The sequence below is a fragment of the Oryx dammah genome, unplaced genomic scaffold, assembly GCF_014754425.2.
Source record: "Oryx dammah isolate SB20612 unplaced genomic scaffold, SCBI_Odam_1.1 HiC_scaffold_25, whole genome shotgun sequence".
In the NCBI taxonomy this organism is placed as follows: domain Eukaryota; kingdom Metazoa; phylum Chordata; class Mammalia; order Artiodactyla; family Bovidae; genus Oryx; species Oryx dammah.
The window spans coordinates 101,432,641-101,445,852 of NW_024070209.1; the positions used below are offsets into that span (position 1 = coordinate 101,432,641).

Here is a 13,212-nt window from a genome sequence, read left to right on the forward strand (position 1 = left end):
GTGGTGAGGTGGTCAGAGCTGGCTGTGTGTCAGCGCAGGACAGGGCGTGGTGAGGTGGTCAGAGCTGGCTCGGGGGAGGACTGTCACTCCACAAGGCAGGCTCGGTCACCATCTCACGTTACACACGAGGAAACTGAGGCCAGAGGAGGGGAAATACCGCCCCAAGACTGTAAGCCCAATGCACACATGGGCCGTGGACTCCAGCCTGAGCTCCTCCCACCAGCTGGTCCCAGATGAAACCATCGGGCGGCACAGGAGGCCCCAGCAGGATCAAGGATGACAAACCACCGCAATTTGACATGGAGGAGGCCTTCGTGCCTCACAGGGGTGTTTCAGTGGGGCAATGCGGGCGGAGGCCGGGGGACAGGGGCAGCTGTGAGGGGAGAGCTGCAGCGTGAAGTGGGGACCGAGCCTGGAGCCCTGCTCTGTCACTCACTAGCTGAATGACGTCGACGCGGAACTTGGGCTTCCGCATCTGAAAAATGGGGATGATCCCTGAAATGTAGTTCACAGGCTTTATGAACATGAAAGAGAATAGGACAGATGGAGGGCTGGCTGGTGGCCAGCACGTGGGCTGCCGACAACCACAGTTAGAACCAGGGCGGCTGAGGTCCAGAGAGGCCGAGACTCCTGCCAGGCCACAGGAGAGCTGGGACCGACTCTGGGGTCCTGATGTCAGCGCTGGGCTCACCCTTTCAGATGGGCAGTGGCTCTGACCCCCAGGCCCTGGTGGAGGTCTGTCCACGCTCGGGGCTCATGTGCGGGTGGCACACAGTGGGAAATGGGCCTGCTGCTGAATGTGCCCAGCGTGTTCCAAACGGAATGCTGCCAGTTCCCAGGCGTGCGGTTTATTTTTAGTCGGGTGACATGACAGACAGACTGGAAAGGTTCTGACAGGAAGGAATGCTTTTTCTCCCCCTCTTGTTTGAAGCCAGGTATTCACATCATGTATAATTTTAAATGTAACAACCCGAGTTTCAAAATATGCAAAATTTCAGTCAAAATATCCTCCCAGCAGCCTAAGCGCTACCACTCCGATGCTGGCTCCTGCCACTGTTAAGGCAACATAAATAACCGGCATCTTACGGGGATTAATACGCTAATTGCTGGCAGTGCGGGCGCAGAGCAAGGATGCGGCCTGCTTCCAGCCCGGGGGCTCAGGCCGCTGGGCTCCAGACCTGGCATCAGAGGCCATGCCGATGCACCAGTGCGCACGCGTGCATACACATACACACACACACACACACAGTGATGCATAACTGCACACACACGCGTGTGCAATGTACCAGTGTATACACACACAGAGTGTGATGCGTAACTGTTCACATACACACGTGCAATATACCAGTGTATACACACACATACACAGAGTGACACATAACTGTACACACACGCGTGCAATGTACCAGTGTATAAACACACACAGTGATGCATAACTGTACACACGCATGCATGTGATATACCAGTGTATATACACACACACAGAGTGTGATGCATAACTGTTCACACACACACGTGCAATATACCAGTGTATATACACACCCACACACTGATGCATAACTGTACACACACATGCGTGCAATATACCAGTGTATACACACACACAGTGATGCATAACTGTACACACATGCGTGCAATGTACCAGTGTACACACACACACAGAGTGATGCGTAACTGTACACACACATGTGCGATGTACCAGTGTATACACAGAGCGTGACGCATAACTGTATACACACACACACGCGTGCAATGTACCAGTGTATACACAGACACACAACTGTATACACATACACGTGTGCGATATACCAGTGTATACACACATACACACACAAAGTGATGCATAACTATACACACACACACAGTGATGTGTAACTGTATACATACACACGTGTGCGATGTACCAGTGTATATACACACACACAGTGTGATGCCTAACTGTATACACACGCCGCCCCCGAGGTCCCCCCTCAGTCTGCCTCCAAGTCATGGGAGATCGGTCCTTCCTGGCTGACAAACTCAGCCAGGCCTGGGCTGGGAAGGTGACCTGGGGGTGGCTCCTACCCTTGATCCAGGCCTGGGACTCTGGAGGGTGACCTCTGGTGGGCAAGTGGTGCCTTGATCAGGAACATTTCTCAGGGTCTCCGAGTCTACCCTGACTGAGGCAGAAGATGCTGGCAGAAAGCTGGATGTGCTTGTCTTGAGGTTATGATCTCAACATCTCCTAGCTGTTTTACGATTTTACTCTAATCACTATTCTTCCGACTTGAGACCCAAACTCCAGCTCTTGACTGACTGTCCAGAGAGCAAACAGGGGGTCCTGCCTTCCAGGCTGGGATCTCTCCTGCGGGAGGAAGGGCCTCAGGGTCAGCCCTGCACGGGTTCCCCCTGCTGTCAGGAGACAACCTGAGGGGACCCTCCTTTCACTCGGCCGGCTCGCCGCCTGCTTTTCCTTTGTTCTGGGGCCCAGCGCCCGAACGGGCGAAGTACAGATGGGAAGATGAAACGACGGGTGCATGGGGCCTCGGCTCCTTCTCCTGCCAAGCTGCAGTTCTCCCAGAAACTTGCCAACTTTCTTGCCCTCCTTATACCCAAGCCCCTCTCAAGTGGGCATCCTGAGCATCCACCGGAGTAATCCCGTGGTTACCAAGCAACAGATCAGTTTATCTAACCACAGGGAACTCCCTTGTAGTGAAGGCTGGATAACCCCCCCTCGTTACCAGGCTGGATTACCCAGCAGGACAGGCAGATGCCACTTCCACTGCCAATGAGGTGAAATCCGGCCTAATTGGGAAACCCAGACACCTGCAAGGATGCCCACCGGAAGGAGAGCTCTCAGGACCTTCTCCCAACGTCACCAATAAATTCAGAGATAACCATCCTAGGTAAAAAGGCAGTCTAACACATGGCATGCTTTTGCAGGACAGAATTGTAAATTTTATCAGATAACAATGCATTTTTATGTATTGTCTAGTCTCTCAATACTTTACATTTTATAGCTTTAGGATCATGCTTAGAAAAGTCTTCCTATTTCCAGCTTTTTAAAATATTCAAGTATACTGTCTTTCTTGAAAGGAGATCAAACTAGTCAATCCCAAAGGAAATCAACCCTGAGTATTCATCGGAAGGACTGATGCTGAAGTTGAAGCTCCAATACTTTGGCTACCTGATGCGAAGGTGACAGAAGATGAGATGGTTGGATGGCATTACTGACTCAATGGACATGAGTTTGAACAAACTTTGGGAGTTGGTGATGGACAGGGAAGCGTGGTATGCTGCAGTCCATGGGGTCTTACAGAGTCGGACACAACTTAGTAACTGAATAACAATTTTCTTTGAGCCTGCTACTGCTTTAATTTTACATTACTTCCCTGGTGGCTCAGGCGGTAAAGCGTCTGTCTACAATTTGGGAGACCTGGGTTCAATCCCTGGGTTGAGAAGATCCTCTGGAGAAGGAAATGGCAATCCACTCCAGTACTATTGCCTGGAAAATCCCATGGACAGAGGAGCTTGGTAAGCTACAGTCCATGGGGTCGCAAAGAGTCGGACACGACTGAGTGACTTCACTTTCCACTGCTTTAATTCTATCTAGATTTTGTTTTGGTTTATGGTAGGATGTGGCAAATTCAACCTTTTCTTCCCAAGAGTTATCCAGTTACCCCAGCCGTTGGACAAGAACTCTTTCCCCCATGGTCTTGAAATCTCCCTCTAGAACTTTCCTTCAGACTCTCAGAACACTCTCTACTGGCCAATTTAGAGAGTACATGATAATGGTGATGGTGATGGTGATGCTGGCAAGCTGGCCGGGTAACAGGCCCACCAAACATTAACACACAAGCAGGTAAGAACCATGGGGGTGGTCAGCAAACTTAAATATGAAAGCAAGTCAAGTCATAGCCACTGAAAAGATGGCTTGCGGCCGCCTCCAGGTCTGTACCCTCCTGCCTGGCCCCGACCCTTGAGGATGAAGAAAGGCCCCGAATCTGAGGGGGTTTGGGCGCCTCTCGGGTGACAGTGAAAGTGACTGATAACTCCAGGGAGAAGGTGACAGGCCCTCCGTGTGCAACAAAGTCATCCAGGCACAGAATCCGCTAGTGTGGACGGGAAGGCCGGCGCACTGAAGGCACACACACCGTCAGGCCTCTGACAGCCACGCAAGGGAAGGAAGTGCATCAGGCTCTTTAACCCCAGCTTCTGTTTTGGCAGAGACAGGCACTGGTGGGCAGCCTGTCTTAAGGATGCCTTCTCTGTGGCATCTTAGGATCAAACCAACTCGAGCATCTGTAATCCAGGGCCCCAGAAGACACTGCATTCCAGGGGAGCCCTGTCAGGGCTGTATGTGCTATCCCAGCAAAGTGCCTAAGTGGCTCGTGGACACAGAGATGGAGGAAAAGTGGGTCTCGGCCTCACCCCTGAGCGCCAGCCCCCGCGAGGAGCCAGGCACAGGCCGTGCAGGTCCCAGGTGATTAGCAGGGAGATGCCGGCCCACCCTGCCGCCTGGAGAGGCGCCGTGCTGGAAGGGGGACAGAGACAATGCCCAGAGATAGCCGGGGTCTGAGAGCGACACCCTGAGGGAGAACCCCAGAAGTGCGTGGAGCTTCAGGGTTACCCAAGTGCCAAAAACCTTCCACAGGTCCCAGCAGGATGTAGCCGAGGACTCTGATGGCCCAGCGTGCCCTCCCGTGACGGCCCTCCAGAGTCGGCGGCTTCCTCTAAGCTGAGATTCCTTACATGTCAGGAAAGGCCTCTACGGGATGGGGCAAGGGTTGTGTGAAGGGAAAACAACGCTTTATAAAGTCTAATTCTCTGTGAAACTGTCAAGATGGAAAAGCACAGGCTGGACATGGAGACGATGGAAGTTTTGGAGCTGGTGTGACTGCATCCCGTGAATACTGCCTGAGACAGATGAGCTCGGGGCAGGGTTCCGGCACCAGTCCCTCTGGGCCTGTCCTGCTCCACACTATCATCGGTGACTTGCATGACATTACGAGGTGTGCTTATCATACCTGCAGACAGAAAGCCAGTAGGGACAGCTAACACAACGGACGCAAGGACACCCACAACATCCCAGCAGGCCGAAGGACGGGCTCGCTGAAAGGCGACCCTGGACTGGGGCCACTGGAGGGCTTGCTGGTGGGTCAGAGAAGGTGGGTGGTCTGGATCGTCACACCTGCACATGGGCAAGGGATAGGCTGCGAGGAGTTTCCACCTGAACCGCGGGGCAGACCTGATGCCAAGGATGGGAGAAGCTACAGTGTGATGCCAGGAGGCCTGGTGTGAGTCCCTACCCTGCCCCACTCTGGGGAGGGACAGTACCTGAGGACACGGAGGACCAGAGGAGGCGGCCCTTTGGCTCTACGGGAGCCCGGCTGGGGCTGAGTGCCACATGGGCAACCGCGACCCCTGCTGTCACCACTGGCTGTGGTGACAGACGTGACTGCCCTCCTCTCTGGGCTGGCCGGTCTCTACTGCATGTTTAGGCAGCTGGATGAGCCAGATTTTGAAAAGAACCTGGGGGGAGAGAAAAGTCACCCAGATGCCGGGCTGGGCGTGGGGCATCTGGAGGCGCCGGCGCAGTGCGGCCTGGGCCCAACTGCCAGGGCAGAGCCACCTCGGGTGGGGGAGGACCCAGCACCGCCCTGCAGTGGCCATGGGACCTGCTCTCTGAGTTTCAAGGCACCCAGCTCTCCCAGTGCCAGTCTGCTTACTCTCAAAGGATGAAACGAACCAACGAACCAAAGCGAGTATCAGAGAACCGATCACGAAGGCACTCGGGAAGCGCTGACTATTATTATCAGCAGCGAGGAGAGAGCAGACGAGGGGTGTCATCAGACACCTGACGTGCTGTCACGTGGACCCGGGGCGGCTTTGATCAATGAGAACAACACCCTGTATTGTTCTGTTTGTAAATCATGCACATTTGGCATTTCAATCTCAGAGACTAAAGGGTGGAAGATGAAAATGGTCACTTTGGGCTTATTTCAGGAGTCCCAACTAGTGAGCAGGGTCCACCCTGGAGGCTGTGAGCACCCTACCTCCACCAGGAGCTGGAAACACAGGCCTTACGGAAGACCAAGGAGCACTGAGACCAACGGCACAGGGCGCAGGCGTGCGGGAGCATTCAGGACGCGTCTGTGAAGCCTGCACTGTTTGCTCACAGACTCGGGGAGAAGCGGTCAGGGAGAAGGGAACAGCATTTACTGGACAACGACTCCAAGCCCGGCTGGGCGCCGCGTGTCTGTCATCTCTCCCCACACTCCACACGACCTGATCCTCCAAGCCCAGCCCCTTTCCCCTGCACCCTCTGCCTAGACTGGGAAGGAAACGAGAGAAAAAGTCGGACCCACATCTTGCCCGCAGCTGTCTCTTCTCAAAGATCTGTCTCAGGAGCAGAAAGCGTCTCCAACCTACTCCAGGAAGGGTTGCTGCTCTGCTGGCTCCAGATCAAATCCTTCCACACAGGCACCAAAACACCTCCCGCGCCAAGTCTACTTCTGTTACACAGAGAATTACCTGTTCACGTGGAAAAAACACTCTTCACAGAATCCATCTACCTGTTACTCAGCTCAGTACTGACTCCAGGAGGCAGAAGGCTCTTGAGGGTGCAAGCAAGGCAGCAAAGCACCAGGCACGCAGGCTCTGGGGTCACCCAGACTTGGGGCCACGTGACGTCACCAAGACCACGCACACGGACTCTACACAGCCAAGGGCACACAGGTGCCCTTGGGAGCGATGCTGCTGCCACTAGCAAAGAACAGAAACCCCACAGACAAAGAGCCACACACCACACCCCGGGATGTTGGTTCTCAAACCACGTCCCCCTCCTGGGCTGTTCAGTGGTAAGACATCCCTCCATGCTTCAGACTGCTGCCAGAACCTCAGGACCACAATGCAGACAGGTCACCTCTGAAAGAGACCTGGAGGCATTTCGTGTGGGCCCTAACCAGACGGAAAGGCTCTGGGTCATAAAAGGAGAGAGGACGTGCAATGCTGGCGACGGGAAGGAGCCCAAGGAACGTGGGGAGAGGTGAGAGGAGGGGAGTGTTCGCCTTCAGGGGAACAGAAGCTGTGTGAGCAGCACGTGGAGAACTGTGGGACCGGTGTGCTCCCTCCTGACTTCTCCGTCGGTCTGAACTAGGGGAGCCTTAAGCCAGGACAAGGCGATGGAGGGCTGTGTCTTCTGCTGCACGAGGGCTTGTCTGGCGTCTGCTGATGTGTGCTGGGCCGGCCACATCTCCTGGTTCCTGTGCCAGGAAGGCTCAAACGGTGAATGTGGCCATCCCAGCAGCCTCCCGGGAGAGGCTGGTTGGGTTCCTGCTCTTTGTTGTCAGTCCGGACCGCTCGCCTGAAAGTGTGCCCCATGGTTCCCGCTGTCTGCAGGTGACCCAGGTGTGGAGGAAGCACAGGGTCACCATGAAATCCCTCTAATCGCCTCATTAGCCTGGTGGGGACGAGGGGGCGTGTGCTCCACGAGGAGGCAGAGAGCTGGTAACTGCATGGTGTCAGGCAGGAAATAAACAGGGGTAGAAGCAAGGGCCAGATACAAAGGGGCGCGTGTGCAGAGCTGTCACCACGTGGAGCTGGGCTGCAGCAGAGGGCAGGGGGCGACCGACGGCCGCAGCAGCATGCTGAGAGCAGGAGGGCCAGTTTTCCACAGAGCCCTGCCTGCAAGATTCAGCCCGCCGGGCTGCCTGTGAAGATGACCGAGGACCCAGTAAACACATCATCTCTGAGCGACCACGGTGTACCCGGGTTCTCCACCCAGAAGAGGCCCAGTCACCGACCACAGCGCTGGTCCTGCCCCGTGTCCCAGTCTGGAGGCTTCTTCTTTGTACAATTGTCCCAGAGAGACAATCCAGTGTAGGCTTCAAGGCTGCCCTCGACAGACAGGCTGGGAGAATATACTCTTGTCTACACCCTGTGCAGCTTACCCAGGTTCTACGTGAAAATTCTCTTTTAATCCTTGTTGTTGAGTCACTAAGTCATGCGCGACTGCATCCCCATGGACTGCAGCACACCAGGCTTCCCTGTCCTTTACTATCTCCCAGAGTTTGCTCAAATTCAGGTTCACTGACTTGGTGATGCTATCCAATCATCTCATCCTCTGCCGCCCTCTTCTCCTCCTGCCCTCAATCTTTCTCAGCATCAGGGGCTTTTCCAATGAGTCACGTCTTGGCATCAGGTGGCCAAAACACTAAAACTTCAGCTTCAGCACCAATCCTTCAAATGAATATTCAGGGTTGATTTCCTTTAGGATTGACTAATTTGATCTCCTTGCTATCCAAGGGACTCTCAACTCTTCTCTAGCATCACAATTTGAAAGCATCAATTCTTTGGCACTCAGCCTTCTTTACAGTCCAACTCTCACACCCATTCATGACCACTGGATTGGAAAAATCATAGCTTTGACTGTACGAACCTTTGTCAGCAAAGTAATGTCTCTACTTTTTGATACGCTATGTTTGTGATAGCTTTCCTTCAAAGAAACAAGTGTCTTTTAATTTCATGGCTGCAGTCACCATCCACAGGGATTCTGGAACCCAAGAAAATAAAATCTTAATCCTAGTCATCTTTAAACCACAGGTTCACGTGGCCAGCTCCTCACTGCCCTCCTGTCTTGGGGATACCCCATCACCTGTTCTGAAGACACACTCTTCCAGGTTCCCAGGGGCTGACATGGTCTAGAGGTTCCAGGTTTAACAGTCAAGTTCAGGGCCACTTCCATCTCACCCTTCAGGATTTCACACTTCCTTCAGGCTAAGGTCCAGCAAAACGACCCTCCACGGGGCATCTGCTCTGGTCTTGTCCAGGCCGGTGGAGGCCCCCACTGCAAACCCACTCGTCTCTACATTCTGCAGTCAGCCCCCATGGCTCCTGCACTGCAACATCGGGCAAACAGGGCCAGAGGCTTGGTCCTCTTGGGACTGCTTCACGCTATGAGGAAAGTGACTGTGTGCTTGTTCTATGAGGACAGACTAGCCGAGGAGTGGTGGGGGCTTCGAAAAGCAGGATTTGCTGTTTGCTGGGCTCATGAAACAATTAAGAGGCATCTGCCTGGTTCCCACGTGGCAACAATTCTTTTCTCCTTCCCTTTGTCTTCCTCTCAGGCTCTGAGGTTCTAGCCATCTATTCGAAAATACTTCCCGAGCGCCTACGAGGTGCCAGGTCAGTGCCAGGGCTGCAATGAGAAAAGCAAGGCAGAGTTTCCACCCTGAGCTACATGGGGGCAGAGGAGGGGCAGGCTCAACCCACACATGCAGACACCATAGACGGCGGAGGGCTGTGGCGACAGCAGTGTGTGTTGAGGGATGGTGAGGTGTCCACCTGGGCAGGCGGGCCAGAGAAGGCTTCCCTGCAGGAGGGACGAAGGCCCGAAGGCAAAGAGGAGAGGGGAGAAGCCCAGGCCTGCAGCGCACTGGGCGAAGGCCCAACAGGAGCACGAGGGAGCAGGGGTGTCAGCCGGGCTGCGGGGAGTGAGGGTGTGTTCTCATCACAAGAGTCAGGAGACCTCACCGAAACACTGGAAGGAGCAAGGGGCTGACGGGTGAGGGGAGCGCCGGTCAGCAGGGAGCACAGGGGCTGCAGGAGACTCAACAGCGGACTGTTCCAGCAGCGCAGTTGTGGGGAGTTAGCTGCGGAGCTAAGGGAAGAGACCATCACCACCAGGAGGCCAGAGGGGCCAGGAGACGGGTCGGCAGAGCAAGACACTGCCCTGAGATTGGGGGCAGAGAGATACCCCATGTGTCCAAGGAGGACTCACTCCAGCCTCTGCACTCACGTCTGGCCGATCTGTCTTCTGACAGAATGACAACTGGCTCCACGAAACGGAGAGAAATCTCACAGTGGGCAAGATTCCAGGATTGCCTTCAGCTAATTAGGTGATATTAGGGAGGTTGTAAATGCCACGTAAAAGCTGGCAGGCGAGCTGCTCCTAGCGATGAGAATATTGCTTTGCAGGGAGAAGCAGCTGCAGTGTCTTCATGTCTGTCTTGCAGGCACCAGCTCATGTGTTCAAGGTGCTTCCTGATAAGCAAAGTTCAAGGTGCTCAAAGGTTGGCAGTGAATGGCATGTTCATGCTCTCTGTTCCACGGACACTTAAGTGTCATGTAGGCCGGCGGGAAGAACCAGCACTCCTATCTCGGTCAGCATATCCACAAGTGCTCCCAAGTCCAGTCCCAGACATGGTGTCGAGGCTTTGTACTCATCACCTGGTTGATCCCCAGAAACGGTAAGTGATCCATCCAAGAGGCCCGTGTGGGCAAAACCCAGCCCCTTCATCACTGCATGACACAATCAGCGTTTAAGGAATGAGGAGGGCAAGGAGATGGCTGACGGGGGCAAGGTAGATTCTTTACCATCTGAGCCCCAAGAACTTCTCATACCAGAGTAGATTCAACATGGTAACTCTTGCAGCTTATTAACAGTTATTAAACAAGTGAGAATCAGAGAAGAACAGAACAAAGGCCTTTAAAGATGAAAAATGGGAGGAAACTCTCACTCAAAAAGATGCATGGACCCTAATGTTCACAGCAGCACTAGCCACAATAGCCAGACATGGAAGCAGCGTAAGTGTCCCCGACAGAGGAATGGGTAAAGAAGATGTGGTACGTCTACAGAGGAGTATTACTCAGCCGTAACGAGGAATGAAGCAACGTCCCTTGCGGCAACAAGGATGTATCTAGAGACGACCATACTAAATGAAGTAAGTCTGACAAAGACAAAATATCAAGACACCACTTTTCTGTGGAATCTAAAGAACGATACAAATAAACTGACTTCCAAAACAGAAACAGACTCCCAGAAAGTAGAAACCAAAATTACAGTTACCGAAGGGGAAAGGCAGGGGAGGGATAAATTAGGAGTTTAGGATAAACAGATAACGCTGCAGTATACAAAACAGATACACAAAGGAGAGGGTGGGAGAGACTGAGAAAGTAGCATTGAAATGTACACATTACCATGTATACAGTAGAGGGGAAGTCTGGCCTTGGAGTACAGGATGAGGCAGGGCAAAGGCAAACAGAGTTTTGCCATGAGAACCCACTGGTCAGAGCAAACACCCTCTTCTAAGAACACAAGAGATGACTCTACACATGGACATCACCACATGGTCAATATTAATACTGAAATCAGACTGATTATATTCTTTACAACTGAAGATGGCAAAGCTCCATTCAAACAGCAAAAACAAGACCTGCAGGTGACTGTGGCTCAGATCATGAGCTCCTTATTGCAAAATTCAGGCTTAAACTGAAAAGAGTAGGGAAAATCACTAGACCATTTACATATGACCTAAATCAAATTCCTTATGATTATACACTGTAAGTGAAAGTTGCTCAGTTGTGTCCAACTTTTTGTGACCCCATGCAGTCCATGGAATTCTGCCTTTCCCTTCTCCAGGGGATCTTCCCAACCCAGGAATCAAACCCAGGTGTCCCGCACTGTGGGCAAATTCTTTACCAGCTGAACCATAAGCAAAGTGTATGACTATACAATGGAGATGATAAATAGCTTCGAGGGATTAGATGTGGTAAGACAGAGTGCCTGAAGAATTATGGATGGTGGTTTGCAACACTGCAGAGGAGGCAGTGACCAAAACCACTCCAAAGAAAAAGAAATTCAAGAAGGCAAAGTGATTGTCTGAGAAGGCCTTACAAATAGCTGAGAAAAGAAGAGAAGAAAAAGGCAAAGGAGAAAGGGAAGATACCATATCTGACTGAATGCAGAGTTCCAGAGAATAGCAAGGAGAGACAAGAAAGCCTTCTTAAGTGAACAATGCAAAGAAATAGAGGAAAACAACAGAATGGGAAAGACTAGAGATTTCTTCAAGAAAACTGGAGATACCAAAGGAACATTTCATGCAAAGAAGTGCACAATAAAGGACAGAAATGGTATGAACCTAACAGAAGCAGGTGAGATTAAAAAGAGGTGGCAAGAATACACAGAAGAACTGTACAAAAAAGATCTTAAGGACCCAGATGACCACAATGGTGTGATCACTCACCTACAGCTGGACATCCTGGAGTGTGAAGTCAAGTGGGCCTTAGGAAGCATTACTACGAACAAAGCTAATGGAAATGATAGAATTCAGCTGAGCTATTTCACTTCCTAAAAGATGAGGCTGTTAAAGTGCTGCACTCAAAATGCCAACAAATTTGGAAAACTCACCAGTGGCCCCAGGACTGGAAAAGGTCAGTTTTCATTCCAATTTTTAAAAAAAGGCAATGCCAAAGAATGCTCAAACTACTGTACAGCTGTACTCATTTCACATGCTAGCAAGGTAATGCTCAAAATCCTTCAAGCTAGGCTTTAACAGTATGTGAACCGAGAACTTCCAGATGTACAAATTGACTTTAGAAAAGGCAGAGGAACCAGAGATCAAATTGCCAACATCCACTGAATTATAGAAAAACCAACAGAATTCCAGAAAAACATCTACTTCTGCTTCATTGACTATATTAAAGCCTTTGACTGTGTTGATCACAACAAACTGTAGAAAAGTCTTAGAGATGGGAATACCAGACCACCTTACCTATCTCCTGAGGAACCTGGATGGCGGTTAAGAAGCAGTGGTTAGAACTGGACATGGAACAACGGGCTGGTTCAAAATTGGGAAACGAGTGCATCAAGGCTGTATATTGTCACCCTGCTTATTTAACTTCTATGCAGAGTACATCATGCGAAACGCTGGGCTGGATGAAGCACAAGCTGGAATTAAGATTGCCAGGAGAAATATCAACAACCTCAGATATGCAGATGATACCAGGCTAAAGGCAGAAAGGGAAGAGAAACTAAAGAGCCTCTTGAAAGAGGAGAGTGCAAAAGCTGGCTTAAAACTCAACATTCAAAAAACTAAGATCATGGTATCTGGTTCCATCACTTCTTGGCAAATAGATGGGAAAAAGTGGAAACAGTGACAGACTTTATTTTCTTGGGCTCCAAAGTCACTGTGGACGGCGACTGCAGCCACAAGATTGTAAGACACTGAAGAAAAGGTTTGCACAATCTCTGATTTGAATTTTAGTGATGAAGCATTTCACAGATGAGAACAGTCTGGCAGTATGATTCCGCCCCCAAGGATGTTTCCTCATTTTAGCCAGCACACTAAATGTAGAACTTTGGAGCAACAGAAGTGAAGGACATGCTCTGTGGTGCCGGGGATGGTGACTGGGAGGTGAGGGCAGGACAAAGGGGACCAGCCCATGCCCCCT

The 13,212-nt window shown here is 51.7% G+C and overlaps 1 protein-coding gene across 2 annotated transcripts in view; it reads right to left on the reverse strand.

Annotated features, from left to right (window-relative positions):
• DDX31 (DEAD-box helicase 31) overlaps nucleotides 1-13,212 on the reverse strand; it is a 72,988-nt gene that overhangs the window by 2,043 nt on the left and 57,733 nt on the right. The window lies entirely within an intron of this gene.